The 27,271-nt window shown below is 43.0% G+C and overlaps 1 long non-coding RNA gene across 7 annotated transcripts in view; it reads right to left on the reverse strand.

Annotated features, from left to right (window-relative positions):
* Window positions 1-27,271, reverse strand: part of LOC103352191 (uncharacterized) — a 141,547-nt gene that overhangs the window by 73,780 nt on the left and 40,496 nt on the right. For 2 of the 7 annotated variants that reach the window (XR_011380426.1, XR_011380425.1), the window contains exons 5-9: window positions 26,070-26,162; window positions 22,886-22,968; window positions 22,165-22,325; window positions 21,071-21,675; window positions 20,534-20,692 (exon numbers count right to left, since the gene is read on the reverse strand). This is a non-coding gene — a long non-coding RNA (uncharacterized lncRNA). Of the gene's footprint in view, window positions 1-8,955; window positions 9,034-20,533; window positions 20,693-21,070; window positions 26,163-27,271 lie in introns of those variants that run through there. The other 5 variants (XR_011380421.1, XR_011380422.1, XR_011380423.1 and 2 more) reach the window with 4 other exon arrangements.

Here is a 27,271-nt window from a genome sequence, read left to right on the forward strand (position 1 = left end):
AGTTCAGAGCGACACATCCTAGTGAGTTCTGAGTGCTGCACAGACCTGCAGAGCCATGTAGAAAAGTCGACAAATATTAGCATGGTGGTAGGATGGTTTTATTGGAGGGTTTTTTTGCTTGTTTGTTTTTTTTTTGTTATCTTTACACATCTTTCAAATGTGCTTTAAGTTCTGCCTTTTCTTCCACATGACTATTCCTTCTAACTATTGTGTAACAGTTCGGGGGTGTGGGGACAGAGAGAGGTGGCATAGGGACATTTTATAGGCAAGCAGGTGACCTGCAGATGTTACTCGGGAAACTAACCGTGTGCTTAACATGGCCTTAAAAGTACCTCCACTTCTACAAGAAAAATGATATTCTTTCATAACATTTATAAGACATCATGTCCCCAACAAGAATTAACATTTGGCTTTAATGCACAGTGCTGGCAATAACTTCAAGAGAAGAAATCTTACAGCCAGCAATGTACTTAATATCCCTACTGGCCTGACCTCGCCAGGACACATCCGCAACCTCCAATCACCTTCAGAAATAGCCATTCTGGAGACAAGAACAGCTGCCAGCCGGAGCCCAGTGAGGCGGAAAGATCGGCACTACTGTCAGTGCAGGGGCTGAAGGGCTGTCCAGTATCAGGCCCGGCTGACACACGCCTGCACCCTGTTTCTGGGTGCATGCAAGGAGCTGGGATGGGAATATCCCTCAGATATGAAAACACACTACAGTCTCACCAGTAAAACGCAAGGGTTTTTTTCTCTCTCCTTTTCCCTTTTAAAAGAGTACCTGTTCTGGGAGGTATGCCAACAATTGAGCGATGATTTAAGCAGCCCATCAAGAGTGGGACAACTTATTTAACTCACTGGTGATGGCGACGTGAAGCTTCTTGTTGAGATCAAGCCATCAAATGAGCAATTCTGACACCAGACGCGGAGAGTTTAATAAATGATAACAAAGAAGGAGGAGCCTTCCTACACAACATTTAGAAGAACTCACTTCAATGCACAGGTATTCACTGTCAAAGAATTTGGATTCCTTGCAACACCAGTCCGACAATGTTACCCTTGAAAGGGTCTTGGTGGCAAAATCCACCAGGCACCACTGCTCATGCAATGGCACAGTGCATGCCATTCGTTGGAGGCGGCGGGGAGCCTGCTATGAACAATGCTGTTTAGCTCCATTTAACCAACTACATCACATTTGACCCCTTTTTTGTATTAATACTCAGACCATAGAATTGGTTTTTTGTTTTTTTGTTTTTTGTTTTTTTTTTGTTTTTTTGGACAGGCAGAGTGGACAGTGAGAGAGAGAGACAGAGAGAAAGGTATTCCTTTGCCGTTGGTTCACCCTCCAATGGCTGCCGCGGCTGGCGCACCGCGCTGATCCGAAGGCAGGAGCCAGGTGTTTCTCCTGGTCTCCCATGGGGTGCAGGGCCCAAGCACTTGGGCCATCCTCCACTGCACTCCCTGGCCACAGCAGAGAGCTGGCCTGGAAGAGGGGTAACCGGGACAGAATCCGGTGCCCCGACCGGGACTAGAACCCGGTGTGCCGGCACCGCAAGGTGGAAGATTAGCCTAGTGAGCCGCGGCGCCAGCTTAGAATTGTTCTTTAAGACATTCTCTACAAACACTGACTTAAACTTGCTGCATGTCTGTCTGCCAGACTGGACTACCTTTTAAAAGATGAGCAAACTCTGGGCTGCCCCATCAAGAATTTGGACAAAGTAAAAGAAGTTGCTAACCAACCCCACTACAAGAATGCCTTTGCCAGGTACTAAGCAACTCTTTTTTTTTTTTAATTATGATTTTTTTTTTGACAGGCAGAGTGGACAGTGAGAGAGAGAGACAGAGAGAAAGGTCTTCCTTTGGCGTTGGTTCACCCTCCAATGGCCGCCGCGGCCGGCGCACCGCGCTGATCCGAAGGCAGGAGCCAGGTGTTTCTCCTGGTCTCCCATGGGGTGCAGGGCCCAAGCACCTGGGCCATCCTCCACTGCACTCCCTGGCCACAGCAGAGAGCTGGCCTGGAAGGGGGCAACTGGGATAGAATCCGGCATCCCGACCGGGACTAGAACCCGGTGTGCCAGCGCAGCTAGGCAGAGGATTAACCTATTGAGCCGTGGCGCCGGCCCTACTAAGCAACTCTTAGGAGGAAAAAGTTCTACTGCACCAAAAGGTGACTATAGTTAACAATACTATCGTATATTTCAAAATAGCTAGAAGACAGGATCTTGAATATCCTTCTCACAATAAAATGATACATGTTGAAGGGAATGGCTATGCTAATAACCCTGATTTCATCATTTAACTGTGTATACGTGTATGGAACATCATATTGTATTGCAAAAATGTGCACAATTGTAAGCACCAATAACAAATAAAAAACAGGCCGGCGCCGTGGCTCAATAGGCTAATCCTCCACCTGCGGCGCCGGCACCCAGGGTTCTAGTCCCAGTCGCGGCGCTTCTCTCTCTGTCTACTCTGCCTGTCCAAAAAATAAAAAACAAAGAAGAAAAGAAAAGAAGGCCTGAACCGTTCCCTTTCTCCTGATGTTACACCAACCTTGGGTCACACACATTCACCTCTGCTAATTCAGGCAAGTTGCATGTTCTCCAGTGATTCACAAGAACAAGCACTTTAGACCTTTCTAGTCTACACAAAGGTCCATGGGCTTCAAAACTGGCATTGACTACTCCGATGAATAATAGTTATACACCAAGTTCTTCACATGTGTTGATTTTTCTTATGGATTCTTTTTTAATCTTAAGGTTACATACAAATTCACCTCTGCTTTCTACTTTTGAAAGTCAACAGAAGCTGTGTTTATTCTTCTCTTTCTGTAATCAAAGTCGCTCATACTTCAAGATGATTTAACAAAACCTTGTGATGTACAAGCAAAGACTAGTGACGTGAGTATGAAGATAATCTTGGATCTACTCTATTTTAATTCTTTACATAAATCATTTGCAAGTTTCAGCAGCATAACTGGTATAAGCAACCGATGACTCATGAGGATCTCAGAGGTGATGGAAAGCAGCACTGTGTGGCCCTTGGACAGGACCGACCCAGCAGGCTTGGTTCTCAGACCGTCGCAAGCATCAAGATCACCTGGAGGCCATTTAGTAGATCCAAGGGAAGGCCCTGGAATCTGCATTCCTAACAAACTCCCAGGTGCTGCCGAAGCTCGCCAGCCTAGGGACAATACTGCAAGAATGACAGCTCCCTGATCAGCATTAGCAGAAGCTGTGTTAAAAACAGGACGCTCCAGAGTACTCCCAGACTCCAGGGATGGAATCTCTCGGAGAGAGACCCCAGAAATCTGAGTTTTTAATAAAGCCCCCAGGTAAATCACCTCATCCAGGTCCATACCACTTCCACCAGAGAAACAGAGCCTGTTGGATCAGGGCCTGGAGTCTCAGATCCTGCCTGCCTCTGAGCACAGCGACTCTCTCTGCCAGAGGCCTCTTCAAAGTGCAAGAAGGCTGAAGACACATGACTGCCTCATCCAATAACTTGTCCAGTAATTGGTATATTGATTGCTAATGTCATCGTGTTTTAGTATATATAAACCCCTCACTCTATTACACAGCCCCCAACAATCCAAAAAGTCATTGTTTATTCATCGTGACTCCCAAACTGGCCCTTGTCAGCTCCTGCTGGAGGGCTTGCTGATAAAAATCAGCAGATGATTGGACGCACACATTCTTAACATGACTGACCCGTGACATGTCAGAGGGCAGTGGAGAGCCTGTCATTACAGCACAGACTTTTCTTTCTTCCTCCTTCTCCAGCCCAGATGACTTTGAGGTTTTTATTAACTCATTAATGACTGAAGATGTCATTAGAGACAGTGGGAAAGGGTTTTATTTTCTTTTTTTTTTTAAGTTGGGAATAAATGCACAGTCTGCTGGGAGAAGGGAGGGCTCATGGATGGAGCAGCTAAGAACAGCCAAGTGGAGGGCTCCTTTTACCATATTAGAATTAGAAATCTGGTTGATGAGTATTGAGATTGAAAATCGGTAAGCAAAATACCAAGTTGCTTGAGAAATGTGTTGGGGAAGAAAGGAGGCAATTCAATAAGGGAAACTGTGGTCTGCAAAATTCAACCATTTCTATTGTGTTGTGCATTCAATCCTTCCAGCCTCGCAGTTAAATCAAAATAATTTTAAAAATTGGAGTAAGGCTACTGAAACCTCTAAATGTTTCTTAACTTACACATTCATTAAAGCATATCTTGTTTCTGCGTGCCTTTAATTTTCACATCTGCAGAATTGCTTTTAAAAATCAAATTAGATCTTTTGAAGGCACTTAAATTGCAACAACCTTATGTTTTTTTATATACTCTTGGGTTTCAGCCCTTTCATCTGGGTTGTGTGTCCAATTAATGGGATATCTCAAGGAAGCACTAATCATTTCAAAAACTTGAGAATATAAAAAGCAAGCAGACTATTTTCATTACAACTGATTGGATTGAGAATAAGCTACAGAGGAAATGTTCAATAATTATGATAACTTTTTTAGATGAGATCACAAAAAACGTCAGTCACATAAGGTGCTTTTCACTGCGATGAGGACTTTGAAGTCCGGTTTCAGTTGATTCTTCTTCGGGGTTCTGCCTCGGGCACGTCAAAAGGCTGAGAGTGGGTTTACACTGATTTTATCAGCCGGGATAACTCACTTGGCAAAGAAAACGCCTATTACTAGATGTATCTCATATGTTACTAAGTGTTTACTAAATTTTGCTATTGTCAAAACACACTGTAAATTAACAGATCCTCATAATGCAAGTGGAAACTATTCCCCAGGAGTGAAAACTGTTGTGTGTGGACCTGAACAGATTTTTACCCAGGGAAATTATGTCAGTAAACTATGGTGAAGATTTAAATATTCATTAAGTCAAGATCTTTTCTTATATAGCCTACTGACATCTATATTTATTTGTGTGGTGGATTTTATTCATTATCTGTTATGTTAAATAGAATAATCAATGATTGCAAATTAATCAAATACAGTAATTTTATTTAATTCCGAATAATGGAACTGAATTTTCTTTGTCACTTTTCTGTATGTGATGCTAAACACTTGGATGAAACCTGAGGTGGGGCACAAACAGCCAAACATCCAGATGTTTTTAAAGATCCAGATGTATGGTGTCAAGTAAACAAAACATCAAAGGTTTTTTACAATTTTTTCCACCTTCATCCAGATGTTTGTTGTCATATAGACACAGAGTTAATCTGTTCAGTCACAATTATGGTGTTCTTCAATATCATTTGCCACTATTTGAATCCCTTTTTCACAAAATTATCTCTAAAAAGCCTACCTAATTTATTTATGGATAAAACAAAAATAGTTCCTGCAGAGATGAGATACATAGTACCTTGTAAATTCATAACATAAGAACCCCATTTAGAGTGATGCCCAAGTTTTTATATTGAAAAATACGGCATGCCTATTTTTTAAATTATGACAGATAATTCAATTTAAATGGTTGGAATGGCAACTTAATTTTAATTGACACACATGTGTTCATTTCAGTTCTAGTAAGCAACTTTTGAGAGTAACAGGCTTACCAGTATAAATGGTAGTCACCTTTTTGGTGGACTCTTTTACCAACTTACTCTCTTCTTTCTATATCCTAAAATAGATTAATCAGTTCTCCATATCCATGATTTCCACATTCTCCCATTCAACCAACTACGAATTGAAAATACTTGGGAAAACAATTGTGACTTCCCTAACCATGCACAGACTCTTTGTCCCCTTGTCATTATTCACAAACAATACCGCACAACAACCATTTGCATAGCATTTGCGGTGCATAGTTATGACAGATCATCTGGAGATGACTTGAAGTAGAGGAGGAGATGTGCCCAGTTTTGATGCAAAAACTGCATCATTTTGTGTAAGGGATGTGAGCACCTGTGGATTTTGCCAACCACAGGTGTCCTGAAGCCCATCTTCCATTGATACTGAGGGATGACTGTATTTAACATTTTAAGAACAATATCCTCTCTGTGACTTTGGGTAAGTTGAACTACAAACCTAAGGATCAAAATATTCAATATTAAGTTCCAACACTTCTGTTTCTGTAACGGTATTGACCTTAGCCACTCACTTAACCAGTGAATCTAGATTTTTTTTTTCTACTTTAAAATGGTAATAATAAACCTCCAATTAACGTAAGGGTTGGATAGGGAAACTTTAGATGGGAAATGTTTTACAGATATAAAATTACCATTAATACCCAAGATAATTTAGCATGAGTTTTACATATTGTGATTCCATAAACAGGTATTAGCATCTGAAAGTGTCAATACGATTAATACAGAATCCAGGGCACACAGTAGATACAGTCACACTAACAAGACCTGGGTGATTTTTTCCTGCTCACAAATTTTAACAGAAATGTGCCAAATAGTCATCTGTACTGCAGCACCTCACCTACCCTCTCTACCATAGCTAAACAGAGAAATTGTGAAGCCCACTATTGCCTGATTATGTGGGACACTTCAGCTCATCTGGAACCCTATTCTAGGCTGACTATGTGGACTTCACTTTGATGGACTCACACATCTCTCTCCCTCCTAGCCAATAGCAAAGACTGAAGTCATCCTGTACAGCAATTGTGTCACTGGTCGTTGAATATCCAAACAGATTTCATGATCTGTACCATGGGAAATGGGGTCCATGATTTCTTGCTGCTAGTAAAATGCATATCCTAGAAAGCTGTCATCACAGACCAACCCTCCTCTCCACAATGTGAGCTCTTCTAGGAGAAATCAACTCATCCATCTGTAAAACGCTAACCACTTAAAACCTTTCAAACATCTTAATCTTACACTTCCTTGTAATGGCTTCAAGACTTTTGGAAAACACATTAAAACTTTTGAGTTGTACATTTAAGATATTGAAAGATTCATCAAGTGCAAAAAGGAGAAGTAAAATAAACCAAAGGAAGATAACCTAGTTCATTTTAATTTTCTTTTTAAATCTGTAGTATCAGAATGCTTATACCTTGGGAAATTCCTTTCAAAGTTTAGCCCAACTCTTCTCTCACATATATGACCACAGAGAAGATGGAATGAACAACACAACTTTTCACTCTTCAACTTTAGAGTCACAATCCACTCATCAGCATGTTGCTATATTTGAGCACTTGCTTGGAACAACCAGAAATCAATACAAAAGGAAACAATAACAATAAAGGGAGAGATTTCTACCTTTGTAATAAGGAAAGGTGAGTGAGCTGGAAGAAAGTGCAGTACAGAAGCCCATGACAAGTCATGATAAATGGGTCGTTATAAAATTCATGTTTAGGCAGCACCAGGCCGGGGATAATGCCATTCGTCATGGCAACACTAGGCCGCTAATGAGCCCTCATTGCATATTCATGTATGTGGCATTGCTTCCCTCCCTCCCACCCAGCACTAGCACTGGGAAATGTCTCTACCTCAAGCTGAAGCCCAGCTTAGGCCTTCTTCCTCCTCCTCCTCTTCTTCCTCTTCCTCTTCTTCTTCTTTTTATTTGTTATGTTGCAGCAATTACACTCTAAAAGTGCTGCCCAAGATTGATTGCTCTGATCTGTAGTTCAATTGTAAATTAGAATACACATCCCCTAGGGACACACGGCCCCTATTTGTGATTAAGAAAAAAGCCCCATAATAGACTAATAGCTAAAGTTCTCTCTCTTTTACTTTCAGGCAATTAGCTTGATGAAATGGCCTCTTTTTGTGTACCCTGGAAGTGTAAACCGATATCATAATGAAGTATATGATGTTTATTCTATTATTTTCACCTTGCCGGCTATGTAGGAATGCATAAGTAATGGCTGCTTCCTCTATTGCGTTTACTGATTCACAAGTTAACTATCTCTTAAAGATGCAGTATGTGCTGTCTGAGGTTTGCATTGAGCAACTTCTAGCTGTGGTTTAAGCTCCACAAAAGGACTATCTACTGAAGAGTAGGAAAACGAATCTCCGTGGTAGTGGTGACAGAGGCATCCAACCACAGGGGTTGCTCTAGGTGGAGGAGGTTACAAAGTACAAATGTCAGTACTTAGGTCAGGGAAAGCACCCCAGTCCTTGGAAGAATGTCAGGTGGTGACAGATGGCAAGATGGCAGCTGACCGAATTGTCTTCTTCTCATACCCAGGTTAGTGCTGGAACACCAATTCAGTCTCCATTCTTGGGTGGTCAAAGCTTTTTCTACATGATGGTTACATAGTCATTATTTAGTGGTTAAACTACTCGAAATATAAGTCTTATCTGTTCAAGGTTCAAATGTTTTATTTAATACCTGGCAGAGGTTTTGATCAGAGAGCTGGTAAACCCAATCACTTGTAGCTGGTGCATCTCAAGACTATCTGTGTTCTTCATAAGCAATATTTTAGTAATGGTTTTTCTTGTCGATTAAAAAGAGAAAAAAAAGTGTTCCAAATGGCAAGATAGGAAAAGAAAAGCGGGGCCAGCGCTGTGGCGCAGTGGGTTAACACCCTGGCCTAAAATGCCAGCATCCCATATGGGCGCCGGTTCTAGTCCCGGCTGCTCCTCTTCCGATCCAGCTCTCTGCTATGGCCCGGGAAAGCAGTAGAAGATGGCCCAAGTCCTTGGGCCCCTGCACCCATGTGGGAGACCTGGAAGAAGCTCCTGGCTCCTGGCTTCAGATCGGTGCAGCTCTAGCTTTGTGGCCAATTGGGGAGTTACCCAGTGGATGGAAGACCTCTCTTTCTCTCTGCCTCTCCTCTCTCTGTGTAATTCTGACTTTCAATTAAATAAATAAATCTTTAAAAAAAAAAAAAAGAAAAGCAACAGAAAAGGAGAACTAGAAATAGAATGAATAAGCAGACAGAAATCCATCTTGGTCTAAAATGGTTTATGGTGAGTCACTCATCAAGATGTTAATTGCTCTTCCAATTCTACATTCCAATTCCCTTTCACTTATCAATAATCCCATTTGTCTTACCCAGCAAACACTTCCTGGGCTTGTGGTGTCTGAATAAATCCATTCCTGTCTTCTTTAATTTAAATCTTATCTGAATTTCTAGAAAATATAAGAAAACCATTTTCATAACATGAGGATTTCAATAATTTTAATGCTGAATTTGATGTGCATTTTTAGACTTGTTCTGTTTAAAATTAACATTTGAGATAGCCTCTTGCACCATATAAAATGTGCTTACATTTCCTCCAGTTATTCTAGCCAATTTGATTAAATAAAACATTTGAGAAAAGTTTATTACTATATTCTGGAAAGTGGTTCAAATGTTACATAGTTTGCAAAAAAAATAAGCTACCAAAAATATTTTGTGAAAATTCACTTTATGCCTTCCTTGCTAAAAATCAAAAGCTTTTAATCAATATTTATTTAAGAGGCAGACTTTAATTTTTACCATGCTGAATGACTTTCTAAACTATAAACCTGCAACATAATAAATGTAAATTTGTATTGGTCTTAGAAAGTTTTGTCTAGACACACTGCCATATTTGAAATATGACATAGTAAACTTTTGAATTATATTGAGCTTGGGAAGGTCTCCTCCATTCATTTATGCAGCCTGTCACATTTTGTAAAAGCGCATTGATCCTAGGGGGATCTAGAACAGTTGATCTCACAGAAGTAAGAGCACAGCAGTGGCTTCCAGAGGCTGGGGAGGGGCAGGGAAAGGAAGAGACTGGCCAGTGGGTACCCAGTCAAGTTAGATCACAGGAAGCAATTCGATGTTTCCTTGCACGTGGATGGACAGAGTTAACAGGAACATATATTTCAAAACAACTGGAAGAGAGGATTTTGAAAGCTCTTACCACAAAGAAACGATAAACATTTGAGGTGATGAATATCTTAATCACCCTGGTCTGATCATGACATAATATATACGTGTATCACAATGTCACATTGTACCCCATAAATATGTAAAATTGCTAGTTGTCAATTAAAAATAAAGCTTAAGAAAGTAGTACATTTATTCTATTATAATAATGCCCAATGTTTAGAGTGCTTCATCGTGGCTGAATTTCTTTCATAAAAAATTACTTTGCATAAACAATCCCATGAGATAAATGAACCAAATAATTTTATTATTACACTGAAGTTAGAAGGGGAAAAACTGAAACTTAGAGAAGGTATGTGACTAGCCCAAATTTCACATTACAAATGCCAAGTTCAGACTTGTCCCCAGGCCTTCCCCACAAAGTCTGGGCTCTCGTGTTGCACTGCCTCTTGCCTAGCTCCTCGTTCCCTACCCACAGTGGCTCTCCAGAATCTCACATCTGTGAACATAAACAAGTCTCGTGATCTTCATTCATACTTGGACAAAAGAGTTCACACACACACACACACACACACACACACAATCTCCTAGGAAAAAATAATGGAAAGCACATTGCATTGTTGCCTTCTTACCTAAATTTACAATAGATAATCTGTTAGATTACAAACATACACTTAGAATGGGTACACCTCAAGTACAAAATTGAATTATCTAGATACTGGGGCCCGCCCTGTGACGCAGCAGGTTAAGCCACCTGCAGGACTGGCATCACATATGGCTGCTGGTTCAAGTCCTGGCTATTCCACTTCAACCCAGCTCCCTGTTAATGAGCCTGGGAAAGCAGCAGAGGATGGCCCAAGTACTTGGTCTCCTGTACCCATGTGGGAGACCCAGAAGACACTCCTGGCTCCTGGCTTCTGATTGGCCCAGCTCCAGCTGTTAACAGCCATCTGGAGAGTGAACCAACAGGTGGAAGATCTCTCTCTCTCTCTCTCTCTCTCTCTGTCTCTCTATCTCTATCTCTCCATCCCTATCTGTAACTGCCTTTAAATTAAATAAATAAATCTTTAAAAAAGAATTATTTAGATACTTCAACTTTGAAGGTCAAGAAAATTACCATTCTTTCCAGTTTGTGGACTGAATGTTCCAAGAGACATAGATTTCCATGTTTGGAGATGCAGCTGAATCTTTTCACCAAACATCTCTGGGTCTTCACAAGCTATTTCCTCAGCCCCATAATTACCCTATCTATTCCCATCTAGCACCACCCTGCCTGCCAATCTAGACTCAACTCAGATAATTTCTCGCAGAGAAGTTCTCTTCATCCCTGTTCAAAACACCTCTTTGATTGGGTCTCCCTAGATAAGCTGCTTTCCTCCCCATAATGGCCTCTCCCTTCTTGAAACCACTGAAGATAGGATGAGGGTCTAGAATCTGGCATCCAGAAGAAGCACACATTCAAGGACGTGCTGGATCTACCTGCCAAGGTTGTCTTCCATGATCCAGAATGCCTGATTGCCACTGGGTCATGCTCAGAATGTTGAGATGAGCAAAGTATTTCTTTTTTTGTTTTTTAATTTATTTGCCAGGTAGAGTTATAGACAGTGAGAGAGAGAGAGAGAGAGAGAGAGACAGAGAGAAAGGTCTTCCTTCCATTGGGTCACTCCCCAAATGGCCGCTACATCCGGCACTGCACCGATCCAAAGCCAGGAGCCAGGTGCTTCTTCCTGGTCTCCCATGCGGGTGCAAGGGGCCCAAGCACTTGGGCCATCCTCCACTGCCTTCCCGGGCCACAGCAGAGAGCTGGACTGGAAGAGGAGCAACCAGGACAGAGCCCAGTACCCACATGGGATGCCGGCGCTGCAGGCAGAGGATTAACTAAGTGAGCCACGGCGCCGGCCCCGAGCAAAGTATTTCTAGAATGTGCTTTGCAAGGAATGACCAACATTTCAGCCATGGGTGGGCACATGACATATGGTACACTCCTAGTTTGAATGTCCTTGAGGTAAGTATATAAAACACCCAAATCAGAAACCACTGGAGTAGACAAAACCAAAGACAAAATCACATCCACTGTGATTTCCTCTTATTAACTCTGAGCTTAAGGACGAGAAGACCCCAGAAATTAGTCCAAATCGAGTGAGCCTAGAATAGTCTATGAATACATTCAGATCTCAAATGTGATATTGCCAAAATTTGTAGGAGAAACAGGGTATGTGTCATTATTTCATTCATTCAATAACTGATTCAACAAATACTGAGCATTTAAGAGATAATAATAAAAATAGACATCATCTCTGTCCTCATTAAACTTATAGTCTAAGGGTGGGAGAAACACAATATGTAATCAAGTAGTTGGGTTCCTGCCACCAACTACTGACTCTTGACTTCAGTCCCAGCATAGTCCTGGCTGCTGCAATAATTTGGGGAGTAAACCAGCACACTCTCTCTCTCTTCCTCTCTCTCTCTCTTTTTTTTTTTTTTTTTTTTTTTTTTTTTTTTTTTTTTTTGACAGGCAGAGTGGACAGTGAGAGAGAGACAGAGAGAAAGGTCTTCCTTTTGCCATTGGTTCACCCTCCAATGGCCGCCACGGCCGGCACGCTGCGGCTGGCGCACTGCGCTAATCCAAAGGCAGGAGCCAGGTGCTTCTCCTGGTCTCCCATGGGGTGCAGGGCCCAAGCACTTGGGCCATCCTCCACTGCACTCCCAGGCCACAGCAGAGAGCTGGCCTGGAAGAGGGGCAACCGGGACAGAATCCGGTGTGCCGGCGCCACTAGGTGGAGGATTAGCCTATTGAGCCACGGCGCCGGCCCCTCTCTTTCTTCATCTCTCTCTCTATCAATATCTGTGTGTGTGTTTATGTGTGTGTCCCTCTCTCTCAAAAAAATGTTGTAATATTATATAATCACACCTGTGAGTATAAAATTGCATACAATAATACAAGCATGAAATATAAGTAAAGATAAAGTTGGATTGACATTAGAGACTTAATTTTAACAACTGCTTTAGAATAGAATCCTGAAGAATGAGGTTATAGACAAAGGTATTGAGAAGAGAAAGATGTTTCTAGAAACAGCATGGGCATGGCAAGCTAAAGGAACATTATACATGCCAGTGTGGCTGGGCCACTGGGACTTGGAGGGAAAGAGGAATGTGGTGAGGTTCAGGTGAGGACATACATGGTGGTCAGGGCCATACCACACAGAGCCTATAGACTGTATTCTTAGGAATAAATTTTCATGCCATCGTAAGGCCCCTTTTGAATAAACAATCTCAATTTGTTAGGAAAGAAACATATAACAGTTATATTTTCCCAACAACAGCCACCAACCAGGCTCTATTCTGCTAGCAGGCACCCCCTATCTCATCCCATGTCCTCTGTGAGGCCTGCCAGGAGTGAATGGAGATGTGATATCAGGTATGGTATCAAAGAGCTCATGAGTCGATTCTAATAAGCCATGACTGCTCTTGCAATAGCAAACCATCTGCTAAAATGCTACAACTGAGCTAGAAGATTCTATAAAAAGGAGGATCATATAAGTAGTCATTATCAACTGGAGATACTGACCTTGGCCACATTATACGTTCCTAAGTCACCCTCCTGCACTGCTTCATCTGCTTAGGGCATACCCACTCTGATCCATGGCCTCTGACACAGCCTGCTTCTCAATGGTCTTGCCTCCTCCACTTGGCAGTGAACTCCACAGAACAGAAAAAGCATGTGTCTTATTCACCATTATATCCCTAATGACTAGTTCAGTGTAAGACACTTGTAAGTGTTTAGTACGATTTGTTTTCATTGTGCCATGATGTCAAAATTCTGTTGCAATTTTTTTCTATTTCCTTCTGTGAGTTCTTTGAGAGCAGAGTCCATCTTTGCAACTCCAGTTTATAAAGAGACCAGCTCACAATTCCCATTTGATACAGTACTGGTTAACGTATTAATTAATATGTACTTAAAGCAATTAAATTAGAAGGATCTTCATCAAAGCACCAGTTCTACCTCTCTTTTATTCAACCACAAGATACATAAAACAGTATCATCTGGGAATCTTGCCTACCACCAATATTCACTGGCGAAAATATTCACTTAACAGATATGTTATGCATTTCTACATATTAATATATACCGCAGAGGAGAGCTCATATAAAAATTAAAGTCCAAATAAGGTCTGTAACCAAATTAATAATACTGAAGCAATTTCTTACTTTTGATAACATAAGAGGATGCTTCATAAAGTTTGTGAAAAAATGGAATTAAAAGATAAGTATATTCTGGCACAAAAATTATTGAAGTTCATGCATAGCTCTTTCGTGATATGCATTTTCCATGAACTTTATAAAATTTACTTATTTTTATTTGGAAGGATGAGAAAGTCAGAGACAGAGAGTTCCTATCTGCTGGTTCACACCCCAAATACCCACAACAGCTGGGGCAAGGGCAAGCCAAAGCCAGCAGCAAGGAGCTCAATCCAGATGTATCACATGGATGGCAGGGACCTGAGTACTTGAGCCATCACCTCATGACTTCCAGGCTCTAAATTAGTAGGAACCTGAAATCAGTAGGAGAGCAGGGGACTGAAACCCAGGTACTCTGATACAGGACACAGGTGTCCCAAGTGGCATCTTTACTAAAGTAGCAGCCACCCACCCCTCCCATGAACTTTTTTGAAGACACTTTCCTACTTCGGTTATGTGAGATGCTATCTTCAGGGGAAAATTGGTGAAGGGTACAAGTAGCCCTGAATTATTTTTATGACTTTCAATGAGTCTGAAGTTACATAAAAATAAAATATCATAAACTTTTCAACAAACATGTTAATTTTATGTTTACATTTCGTTTTTATACATCTAGAATATCTAAGAAATAATAATGATTAAATGATGTTATGATGTATTACACTAGCATACAGGCTAGGCAGTGCCCTAAAAAGGGCCTTGTTCTTTTTGTCTGGCCAACTTGGCTTTTAAAATATGTGGGGAGAGGAGGGAGCCAGGCTACTTTTGCCTGATTGAAGCACATCCTCAAAAAGATGTTTTCATAAACCAAGTGCCAACTACTATGATCGTCTCTTCTCTATTCCTTTTATCCTGATTCAGGTCAATAACAAGTAATTGTGCTCTCTTCTGCAGATTCTAGGTTTTGGCAGGAAGGAAGTATTTATACACTAGTGAAAAATTCACAAGAAGTCAGTGCCCTTAAACTTCTCCCTACCTAGGACTGTCCTTTAAAAAAAATAATGTCAATTTTAGAGAGTGAGTTGCTTTAAATAAACAAGGTTGGAGCACCACTGGAGTACTGGAGCTTCAAATTGCATGTTCAAGAGCCTACTACCGCTTTCATCAACAGCACTGTCGTTATCACATCAGAAATCTAAAGCACATGGAGCACGTTTTCCACTTTCAGGGCGTCCTCAACACCATCAACATGAAATCCATATACACACAGAGGAAAGTAGGATTTCAGTGTAACTTCATCTACTGACTCATGTAAGTCCAACAAGAACTCCCTTAGCACAATGAGATGCTATTTCCATTACTATTCAATTAACAAGCTGACTGTAATGGATAGCTTAAAATTATGAAAAATTCTGTAGATGCTCCTATCAAAGACATAAAAGCAAGAAATAGGCCTTTGGTCTTGTGGTTAAGATTCCCATGTTTGCCGGCGCCGCGGCTCACTAGGCTAATCCTCCGCCTTGCAGCACCGGCACACCGGGTTCTAGTCCCAGTCGGGGTGCCAGATTCTGTCCCGGTTGCCCCTCTTCCAGGCCAGCTCTCTGCTGTGGCCAGGGAGTGCAGTGGAGGATGGCCCAAGTGCTTGGGCCCTGCACCCCATGGGAGACCAGGAGAAGTACCTGGCTCTTGCCTTCAGATCAGTGTGGCGCGCCGGCCACGGCGGCCATTGGAGGGTGAACCAACGGCAAAGGAAGACCTTTCTCTCTGTCTCTCTCTCTCACTGTCCACTCTGCCTGTCAAAAAATAAAATAATAATAATAAAAAAAAGATTCCCATGTTCCACAGAGGACCAGCTGGGTGTCCCACAGAGGTGATTTCCACCTCCAGATCCTACCTCCAGCTTCCTGCTGTTGCAGACCCTGGGGAGCAGGGGTGACGGTTCAAGTAGTTGCTTCCTACCACCCATGTGAGAGACCTGCACTGAATTCCCAGCTTCAGCCTCAGCCCTCCCCAGTCATTGCAGCCATCTGGGGAATGAACCAGCAGATAAGAGTTATGGTTCTCCTTCCCTCTGTCCCTCATCTCTCTCTTCCTTTCTGTCACCCATCCTCTCCTCCTCCCTCTCAAGTAAATCAATAAAAATTTTAAAAATCACAGAGTCAAAATCAAAGTAGAATGACATTCCTCCACATTCTTTTTCCTTTTTCTGGGAATAAAGCTTTATTACAAAGAAAACCCACTTTACAATATTCCCCAAGAAAGATAAAATAGCTCCTTAATGCTTACTATAGGGCAAATCTTGCAATTAGAACTACTCACTTGAAGTGCTGAGGTTGTATAATGCTAACAGATAACTCTATAATGCAAGCAGTTTTTAAAAGTCATATTTAACTTTTCATTATTACTGTATGGAATGCTGGTGGTGCCTGTTCATTCTGGGACAGATTTGTAATTCCAGGAAGGGAACAGGCTGCTGCCTGCTAAGGCATCCCTCGATTCTGCCTTTAATTCTCAAAAGACCTGAAGGAGGACTCTAAAGTCTTCATCTTTCTTCCTAAATGTGCTTGTTTTTATTTAGAAACCAAAAGATGAGGGATCCTTTCTGTTCTGTAATTATTTCAAAAAGCACAGATTGGAGAGAAGTCTGCAATGGTGCATGTGTGTGTTTGTGTGTGTGTGCATCTGAACATGCAAGTGTACATTCACACAGTGTGTGGCTTTCTTTAAGAAAATGAAATGAACCAGAAAATAAGCCCTTTACAGTAACCTAAGAAATAAAACAAAATCATTTACAACACATGGGATTGTTGCAGGATATGTCAAGATTAGGTGGTTTAAGGGAGCCATCCTGAATGTGGAAGCAATTACAATGAAATTCATGACTCATTAGCAAACATTCCATATTGTGTTTCTCATTTCTGGGTCAATGATACTAGGAAATATAGACTTAAGATTTAGATGTTTCATTGACTCCAGTACTAGATTATAGATAGTTGGACCATACAATGACATAAAGTACAGACTCTAGAGTTTTAAAGTTCTTCATTTTTCAAATGTAGTAATTCAGTCCTTGAGGTAACTTCACAAATGTATTGGTAAGAATTAAGATGGTGAGAGAAAGGTTGTCTGTAAATATAAAGTAAGAATTACACGATGCAAATATGTACTGGCGATGTCAGTGGGATTTTGCGTGCACACTGCTTGGTATGCAAAATGGCTGGTGAACTCAAGTACCCAATACTGTATGTAATGGGAACCAGATGTCTACCAGAGAGAGAAAAATATTTTATAGCAATAAATGTGACATTGACTCTTAAAGGGTTTGCTGTTTTTAAACAACTTCCTAGTCTTACTTTTCCTCATCTTTTAAAAAAGTTTAAAGTAGATTGTGTAAGGAAATTATTTTCATATTTTAAAAGAAAGAGTACTTAACTTGCCACTAACTTCCAAAATGCATACATAAGGAGAAATGATCTGAGAAAGATAATTTTGGAATTCATTCATTTACCAAAGCACCATGCTCAGCAATGCAAAGAAAATATGAAGGCACATAAAGCATAATTCCTCCTGCCCTGAAGGAACTCAGAGTACACTGGATGCAACAGGATGTGTGCAGCTGTGTGGGGACAGCACAAGCCCTAGGAAAGAAGCAGAAAGTGCTCTGCGAATCAAAGGAGGGAGAGAAAACCCACAGCTTGGGAGTCCATGAAGGACGGTGACACATTCTGACCTCCCCCTATGGCTCTCACACGACTTGCTTCTGCACTGGCTCTTAGGCCACCTTGGTGAAGACCCTCCTGCTCTCTTGCCCGGCCACAGCCATGGTCTCTGACTCCATTGCTACTGCTTCCCTTCACTCACTCCCAGTGCAACCCCAACTGTGCTGCTGGACTAGCTTTTTTGAGCATTGATCTGTCCCAGATGTGGGGCACCCCAAGTTCTGGGGCTGTGCCTATGGTCCCCCTTCTCTCTTTACCATTTACCCTTTGTGACCTTGCAGAAGTCATTTAAACATTCTCCCTCTCCCCATATTCTTTATGCTGCAAAAGTGCGTATCTCATGAGCCTGGGGTCAGGATTTAGCTAGGTTCTGCTTTGCTCCATGCCAGCATGGAGTCAGAGCACTGTTAGAAACCTTTTTAGCTCTGATCCTATCAACCATCCAATCTGGTTTTTTAGGACAGCTACAGTCCTTATTTTGCCATGCCAGGCACTTGCTTACTTTTCCAACTCTTTCTTTCAATGCCTTTCCTTCCTCAAATATCAAAGTCACTAGCCATTTTTTCTGCCTGTCATCATCCAAGCAGATCTGTGCTCAAGTCCCATGCTTGTACATAGGCTATTCCACCTATCTGGGGTATTCAACCCTCTATTAATCTACAAAGCAAGCTCATCCAGGTCTCCCCTCTAGTAACTTTTGCTGAACTTCCCTGATACTGTGTGAAATAATAAGGCCCTCTTTCTAAACTCTCCTGGCCCACACAGATATCATAAAGGAGTATAGTGGTCCAGGCAGTACAATGGGGAATAGTAGGAACTGTGGCAAAAAAAACACAACTTACTCCTTTGCCAAAAGATCAGCCACTCCTCATTTTTGCTATGATGGTATGAGGGCTCAGTATTGACGGTCCCTCCACTGTTCTCCAGAAAAGAGAGAAGTCTGCATTTTTTAACTAAAATCCCCAGTTGTTCAGTGTTAGAAACTAAAATTTTCTTTAATGTCATAACTTTGGAACAAATAAAAGTCCTTGGGGACCAAATGATTAACTGTGTAGACCCTGTCCCTCAGAACATCTTATTCTGGGATACCCTTCCAGATGCATACCTTCTTCCTGCCCAATTTGACTTCGCTCCAGTACTCTGCTCCTCGGAGAAAAGAACCACGTTGGGCTATCTTTGTCTTCCCAAAGGGCCCAGTGTGGTGGGTGGTTCAAAGAAGCATCTCACTAAATTCCAAATGGATACTTTCTTGGGCCAGGGGAGGGTCAATAGATGGGAGGTCATCTCAGGAAAGACAAAGGATAAAGTCACTCATACTCCAAACATCTCTGTCTAGGAAAAAAAGGCTCTACAGAACCGTAGGCTTGAGTCAATACTAACTTCCTTAGAATCATCTGGAGTCCTTCCAACAATAGCTGAGTAGCCCAGTCTTTGGTTATAAATCTCATCTATAAACCCAATCTATATATAAACTTAATCTAAATCTGGCATGTATGTGAATGACTAAATGAATTATTTAAATTTTTTAAAGAACCCCAATTCAAATGCCAGGTGTAACAATGTTTTAATTTCACTGGAACATGACCACAGACCCCTCCTGGACTCAGAAGGAAATACTTCGTCTCTAACTCTGCACTCAAGAATATGGAGAAGCCTCGTGTGGGGAAAATTAGAAGATTTGTTGACAGCAGTGACAGTACATGTTTTAAGCATTTTTCAATGCTCATAATATTTGATCCAATCGTGCAATCTATAGGCATTTATCTCAAGAAATAATCATGTACGAATACTTGACAATAGAGACGTTCATTGCATTCTATTAATCGGCTTGTTACATGAGCAGTAACAGAGAAGTACCCTCATGATTACAAATAGAAGGTAAAATCTACTGCCCACTTACTTGTATGACAGACAATGTGCTGGTGCACACATCATTTAATTTATTGTTATGCTCATCTTGCAGATGAGGGAACTGAGACAGTATGTTTAATTGACCCAATCACACAGGAAATGAGTGTCAGGGCAGGCATTGGATCTCCAAGCCACTTAGCAACAACGATCTCAAATTTCTCCTACAAACTGCACTTCTCTAAGCATTGAGACATCTACAGCCATCGCAGCAGTCACCAGAATCATAATCCAGATGAGCTTGTGATGATACAGAAAACACTGGTGCGTATTCAGTGAAAACAGCTAAAAAAGCACAGTTATCTCGCACAAATTGTTGGATACAAATATCGGATCGCCACGGATGGTGCTCTGGTGGAGCAGCTCCTGCAGGGCTTAGCGGGAGGATGTCAGGAGTCTGCCCCGGAATTCAGTCACCACTCTGTCCACTCTGTCTGCTTCCTCTGCTTGTCTTGTGAAAACCAGCTTCTCCAGCTAAGCTTTGGACTCGAGATGCAAACTCTAATCCCACCTCGGAGCGATAACATAGCCCCAGGCCCAGAGAACGTCACACTTACTCCCAAGGAAAGAAGGGAACTAACCCAGGCCATACAGCAGCCCTGTCCCAATCAACTGGGATCAGGGACGAAAGTTATATAAAACCTGTTTTACGAAACAGTAAGTGGTTTGGAGGTCAAACGGATTATCTAAGTAGTGATGCTATTTTTTACATAAAATAATCATAAATATAGAGAAAAAATATGAGAAGGAGCCACATCTAGGCATTACTTACATGTATATCTTCAGTGCTTCTTTTCTACTTCTCTATGTGCTAGAAATTTGTCTATAGCAGACACACATTTCTTTTGTAGTAAGAGGAGAAGTAGGGCCTAAATCTGAATGGGAGTTGAAAAAGGGCTGTCCAGACTGAGGGCTCAGGTGAAGAGGAGAGCAGTTTCAGGGATAATGCAATGTAGAAAACACTTACCAAAAGAGGTGAGCATCTGATCAGCAAACTCAACCTGAACGTCCCCGGGCTGCAGCAGATCTCACCACAAAGATGTGAATGGTGTCCCTGGTGGGGATTCTAGGCATGGTGGATCATGCCTTCAGTCCTGTGGTACTGTGCTGGGCGCTGGCTCCTAGGCTAAGACAAGTCAGGGCAGAGAAGAAGGGCAGGAGTCACATGACATGTGAGCGGTGATTTGAGAGGGCACAGGAACACTCACTGCAAACAAGCAACTGAGCAATGAAACAAAGAAGGGCAGAAGGAAATTCACTTTTGTGACAAAAATGGCCATGGAGTAGCAAATAAGTAGGGAAGGGGAAAAAGAGGTCAGACCATTTACTTCATAGAAAGGACAAAGACATGGCCAATGACATTAAGGGAAGGGGAAGAATTTTAGAGTCACAGCAGAAAAATGTAACCGAAAGCAAGGACAGGTGGCAGGACACTGGTGAGACAGGGGAAGAGAAGACAGGTAGTGAAAAACGTAAGTTAGCAGGAACAAACTCATGGACTTACAACAGGTAGTAAGAAGATCACTCTCTCCAAGGTCAAGGAATGTTGACCACTGTTGTCATATGTATCTCTGATGCTCTCCAAATGATACGTGGCCACAGGTCTTCCTGACCGTCTCCTGCCTGTGACCTCACACACGCAGGTAGACACTCTTCCATCTCCTCCTTCACCTGGCAAATGGCTACTGCATGAGTTATCACTGAATACTTAATTGACTTGGATTACTTCAGGGTGATTAGGAGGTCGGGAGCGGCCGACACAGGATGGGCCACGGTGGCAGCTTGAAGACATGTCCACAAGCTCTTCCGCACTCCTCCCATACAGGAGAGCTCCAGTGACTCAGCTGAGACAAAACAGAAAATTCAGCTTCTACCTTGTTCTCTTCCGAGACTCATCTTTGGTGTCCTGAGTGGCCATGTAAGGAGCGTGAGGATGAGACGCTGTGCGAAAGACCCTGAGCAGGTGTCCCAGCTGACAGCCTCTGCTAAGGTTGCCACGACGCCAGCATCAGCCATCAGACATGTGATCCAGGAGGCTTTAGAGAGGGCTCCAGCCTCGGCCACCACCAACCCCATGGTGGTGAGAACCAGACAGTCCCACTCAGAGCCCTGAGAGACAAAGATAAAATGCTTGCTGTGGCTTTACGGTAGTACATTTTAGGGTGATTTATCAGGCAGAAATGGATAACTGGATCAGACATCATTGGTTCTCAATAAATATCCATAAAGTTGGCTCAAACAGCAGATAAGAGAAGGCAACATTGTCTCTTGATCTTTCTCTCCCTTTTTATCATAACTTCTAGTCCTAGCCACCCCCCCTTTTTTTCTCTCCCCAAACCCAGAATGCTCCCAGTTTTCTATGGCTAGGGAAATTGTAGAAGAGAGCTACCATGCAGAGAGCCTGGGTGCTCCCCACTCCTGTACAAGGCCTTTGTTTTCTCTCTTTGGACATAAAGAAATCCAATTCCTTTTTTTTTTTTTTTTTCAAAAGCAGTTATCATTTTTTTCCACTCTTTCCTGACCTTATTCTTTCTTCCTGAGTGATCTTCCAGTCTCTGCACCCTTTCTAGGTTGTAAAAGGAAGAACAAGATCCCTACCCAGTGATGATCTTGGCTCTAATCACCCTCATCTGGAGAGCACTGTTATTTTTGGCCACCTTCAGGTCTTCTTGTAGCTGTTCCGCCCATCTGCTGCAGGAGCTCCCACTCACTTGCCTGGCCAGCACAGGGGGTCTGCAGACGGCAGCTGTGTCAGGAGCCTGAGTGGGAAGGCAGCAAGCAGGGTGGCCAGAGGCATCACAGTGAGGATCCAGCTCCAGCCGAGGCAGCGTAGGTGGGAATGCTGAGACCCTGGGGCCTGCAGATCACCCAGCTCAGAGTGGGAGTGACTCAGAGGGCCGTTGCTGAGCGACTGACAGAGCTCAGACGAGCAGGGACCTGCAGTCACCGGACCAGCCGTTCCCCTCACCCTCTGTGTGGAAGGGCATAGTCCATCTGTGTTGCCCCTCGGGGTGGCCTGGAACATTACCGTGGAATGTCAGCCTGGGACAAGCCCAGGTGGGCGCATGTCAACAGATCCTTGACCTTGCACAAACGCACAGAATTCTGGGCGAGCAGAGTGCTGCTGGGCAGAGGAATGAAGAAGCCACCCCCCAGGAATGGCAAGCACGTTGCTAACAGGATTGGCTGGCCACACCAGCAGCAGGCAGAGCAGTATCATCTCAGGTCAAGGAGAAAGCCCCACAGCCAAAAATAGCCACCCTTCCAGTTGCCACCGTTCTAAAATTATATCATTGAAGGTTTATTCTGTGCGTCTCACCTTCGCTGGAGGCAGGTCTGGGGAGGACCCACGATATGTCCTCACGTGAAGGGGGAAAAGCTCTGACATCTCCACTGTGCTTTCTGGGGATGGGAAAGGAGGCAGGTGTTGAAAGCGCAGGAACAAGGCAGAGGAAGTGCTGGTGAGGCCTGGCAAAAGGCAGCTTCTCCTGTTTCAGAGTTTTACCCAGAAGGAGCCTGGCTGGCAGCAACATCATAAAACCAAGGCCTACACAAGTGCCAATAAATTGGAGCCACGCATGTAAACAATCCTGATAATTTATGCCTTGAAATGTCTTTACAATACATCATTATGCAGAGCTGCACACGCCTCTGCTCCAAATAGCCTAAACAGGAAAAAAGGTGCATGATGGGGCAATTAAAAGGAAAAGCAAGAGGCAGTGTCAGGAAATAGTATGCACCCACGGCACCACAGTGTAGTGCTCAGGCCGGCTCAGCCAGGCCTCCAGGTCTGGGAAGTGCAGGCAAGGACTTTGTCTTTATGGATAGAAGTTAGCCTGACCCCAGGAGATTTAGCAATCCACAAAATCAAAGCAAACCATCACTGCCGGAAAACCACTTCCAGCTCCTGTATCACAAAGCAACAGTTTTGCATGATTCCATTTTTAAGGTCCTTAAGAAACACACAAGAATTTCAGGAAGGTAAATCCACTCTGCTTAAGCCACCTCTGTGGCAACGAGTAAAGTACCTTGGCTGCCAATGGTGGCCTTTAGAAAGGAATAAAGTAGCAATCAGAGGAAGTAAGGTAGGACAAGGGGAAAGCGTGAAAGACCAAAGCATGCTGATTCCTACAGGAATAACCAACATCTCCACACCATTTGACAGTTTATAAAGAACTTCTACATAACTTTACCTCTGATCTCCAAAACCTTCACAACAAGGAAACTTGGCTCTCATTCTAAAAAGGCCACTCTGAATGATATCCCAAGGTCACCTAGCTGGTTAGTTGGATACAAGGTCAGGTCTTGAAACTCAAGTCTTACTAGTTGGCTAAAGCCTCTGCTTTTCTTACTCCAGGAGTCCTTTTTTTAAGATTTATTATTTATTTGAAAGTCAGAGTTACACACAGAAGGAGAGGCAGAGAGAGAGAGAGAGAGAGAGAGAGGTCTTCCATCCTCTGATTCACTCCCCAGTTGGCTGCAACTGCCAGAGCTCCATGGATCTGAAGCCAGGAGTGAAGAATTCCTCTGGGTCTCCCATGTGGGTGCAGGGGCCCAAGGACTTGGACCATCTTCTACTGCTTTCCCAGGCCATAGCATAGAGCTTGATTGGAAGCAGAGCAGCCAGGTCTCGAACTGGCGCCCATATGGAATGCCGGCACTGCAGAAAGCAGCTTTACCCACTACACCACTCCAGGAGTCTTTGGACAAGTTTCTCCTGGATCAACTGAGTCACTCACTGTGACTTCTCAACATTGATTCAGCCACACGCTGAACACATAGGAGTGAGCCTCAACTACTGTGGGCATTATTCTGCAAGCAGGAGCTCACCTTCACAGAAATTTCACATAACTGACCCCTTAGCCACCAATCACAGCTGTCACCTTTTAGGAGGGCCACTTCTGCCCATGCAATCTCAAGCGGCTCCTGCCGTCCTGTCCTGGTCACTCTTAATACTCAATACCATCTGAAATTCCATTGTTCGGGTGTGTATTTATCCTTTTATGGCCTGCTTCTCTCTCCACATACTTAGGTTTTCAGAATAAAAACCTAGTCTCATTCAAAAATGGCTCTCCAGATTTAGAACATAGTAGGTGTCCAACAAATAAGTACATAATAAGCATTATCTGTCCAATAAATGACATTGAACATCAAGTACAGCTTTTTTCCCCAAGCCTACTGTTGTCTGAAATAGTATGAGAATGCATACTTCAATCATCTCACTTAGTCAAAATCACAGGTTCCTTCCATGATTTGCGTGCAGCTTGTCCCTAATGGATTCACGTATTCGGAAGTTTGGTCCTCAATGTGGTGGTATTAAGAGATGGTGCAACTTTTAGGAAGTGAGACTTGCTGCAAGGTCATTGGAGATGCTGTTCTCAGAAGAAATTAGTGCAATTCTCATGGAACCCTGGTTAGTGCACGAGAGAGCAAATTGGTCCCTCCTCCTTCTGACTTCCTGTCTCACGTGCGGCCTCTCACTCGTGTACTTGTCCCTGCCGTGGTACCAGGTGCCATGAGGTGACCCAGTCAAGGAGGGGCCTCACCAGAGTGGAGCTGACCAATCCTGGACTTTGACCCACCAAGACTTACCCAGCCTCTGGGACTGATCCACTGCCAGAATACCCGATCTATAAAGAACATTGGGATGAAACAATAGTGAAGAAAGTGACTGGGAGAAGGAAAGCTCAGTCTGAAGTGGCTGTATCTTGTGCCACTCAAGGCAAGAACAAGGGCCATCTTGTGATGCTAAAAGGCAACAAATTTAAAACAAATAAAAGGAAATACTTCTTAAAGCAGCATATAATCTACCTGTGGAATTCATTGCCGCAGGATATTATTGAGGCAAATAGTCTAGCAAGATTCAAGAAAGGATTAGACATTTATATGAACAGGAATAATATTGGCAGTTGCACTAACCAGGTTAAAAAGTTACAAGGCATGTCCGTCCTGAGCTCCAGGGCATAAGTGTCCACCAGCTGGGGTGAAGGAGGAATTTCCCCCTGTGACTGGGCATTGCATAATTGGCCAGATGCATGAGGCCCGTAGTTCTGCCGTCTCCTGTAACTCAGGAAGGGACGGCTGCTGGGGAGTAGTTCCTGGGGCAAACGGACCAACGACCTCTAACATGGTGTTTCTGTCTTCCGTGGCCCAGTCCTGAAGAGGAGGTACAGAATTTGCAAAATTGAAGTTTTCCATTTTGGAAAGCAGAAATGGAAAAAATAACTTCCCTCTTCCTGATGATGAAAATATCTCACAGAAGGAGATCATGCCGTGGCTGTAATCTTGTTAGCGCCTGGCTGACAGTGGCAAGAGGACGTCTGAGTTCTTCCAAACATCAGCACGTAAGAGTCCTAGTGGAATCTCCCCCAAGGGCATCATCCACCCATTTCTCATGTCCACCTAACGCTGCGCCTCATGCACATGCACCTAACACATGTGTTTCCTGAGAGCACATTCGTGCCACCGTGGAAGGAGAAGCCATGCATACTGCTGCCACTCACCTTGTGAAAGCTTCCTCTTTGCTAGAGAATCAGGCACAACCTTTGAGTCTTGGTGATGTGTGCTGTGCGTTTGTTCACTCTAACCCTGGAAAACTGAAAAGGCAATTGTTAGCCAAGTATCTGAATACAAGTGTTCATAATGCACAGTGTCCTATTAAAGCCCTGAAACCAAATAGTTGCTCTCCTCAACAAGCAAGTCTTAGTTATTCGGGTGTGGACAACACTCAAGCAACCGTGTCAGGCCCAGTGCTGTGGTGTAGCAGGTAAATCTGCTGCCTGCAGTGCCTGCATCCCATACAGGCTCTGGTTCAAGTCCCAGCTGCTCCACTGCCCATCCAGCTCTCTGCTATGGCCTGGGAAAGCAGTAGAAGATGGCCCAAGTCCTTGGGCCCCTGCACTCATGTGGGAGACCTGGAAGAAGCTCCTGGCTCCTGGCTTTGGAATGGTCCAGCTTCAGCCGTTGTGATCGTTTGGGGAGTAAACCAGAGGATGAAAGATACTCTCACTCTGTCTCTCTCTCTCTCTCTCTCCCCATCTGCCTCACTGTAAACTTTCCCTTTCAAATAAATAAAATAAATCTTTTAAAAAGAAAGAGAAATTGTGTCCGTGTTTGAACTACAGGAAAAGTGTGTCCCTCAACTGAGGTACATTAAAAAAAAATCTCTGCAAGTTCAAACAGAAAAGGTCGTTTTAAACCTTCAATACAGCAATGAGCCTAGAACATTCCAAAGATCCCTGGACAAAAGTGAACAAATACTCAGCAAAATGTTGTTAATGCATGTGCTTTTCGAGCAAGAGAAAGGGACCAGAGATTCCATTCATACTTTCAGCTATGTTCTCACACAATATACATGAAGACACACCGGTCTAGGCCCCAAGAAAAGTCTCATGTGAATTCAGATAAAGCTATCTCAAAGTATTTTGCAAATACAGGCAAGACTTGTTCTCTTGCACCATCCATAAAAGTCAACAGAATAACATTAACTGGATTCTCTTAGTAAAAGAGTCTCATATGGGGTCTCGTTCCGATCTAGAGGAAAGACCTTCCAAAGTGCAGGTGCTGTTTCGGATAGCTGCCTGTCATTTTACCAACAGTATGCATACAAGCCTTTGCGAGTTCGGTATTTTCTCTCAGCCTAAGCTTTCCTGTTTACTTTTTTCATGTGGTTATTATGGGAGTATAGCTTGTCTGAATTTTGTTC

This window comes from Oryctolagus cuniculus, chromosome 12 (assembly GCF_964237555.1).
Source record: "Oryctolagus cuniculus chromosome 12, mOryCun1.1, whole genome shotgun sequence".
NCBI classification, from domain to species: domain Eukaryota; kingdom Metazoa; phylum Chordata; class Mammalia; order Lagomorpha; family Leporidae; genus Oryctolagus; species Oryctolagus cuniculus.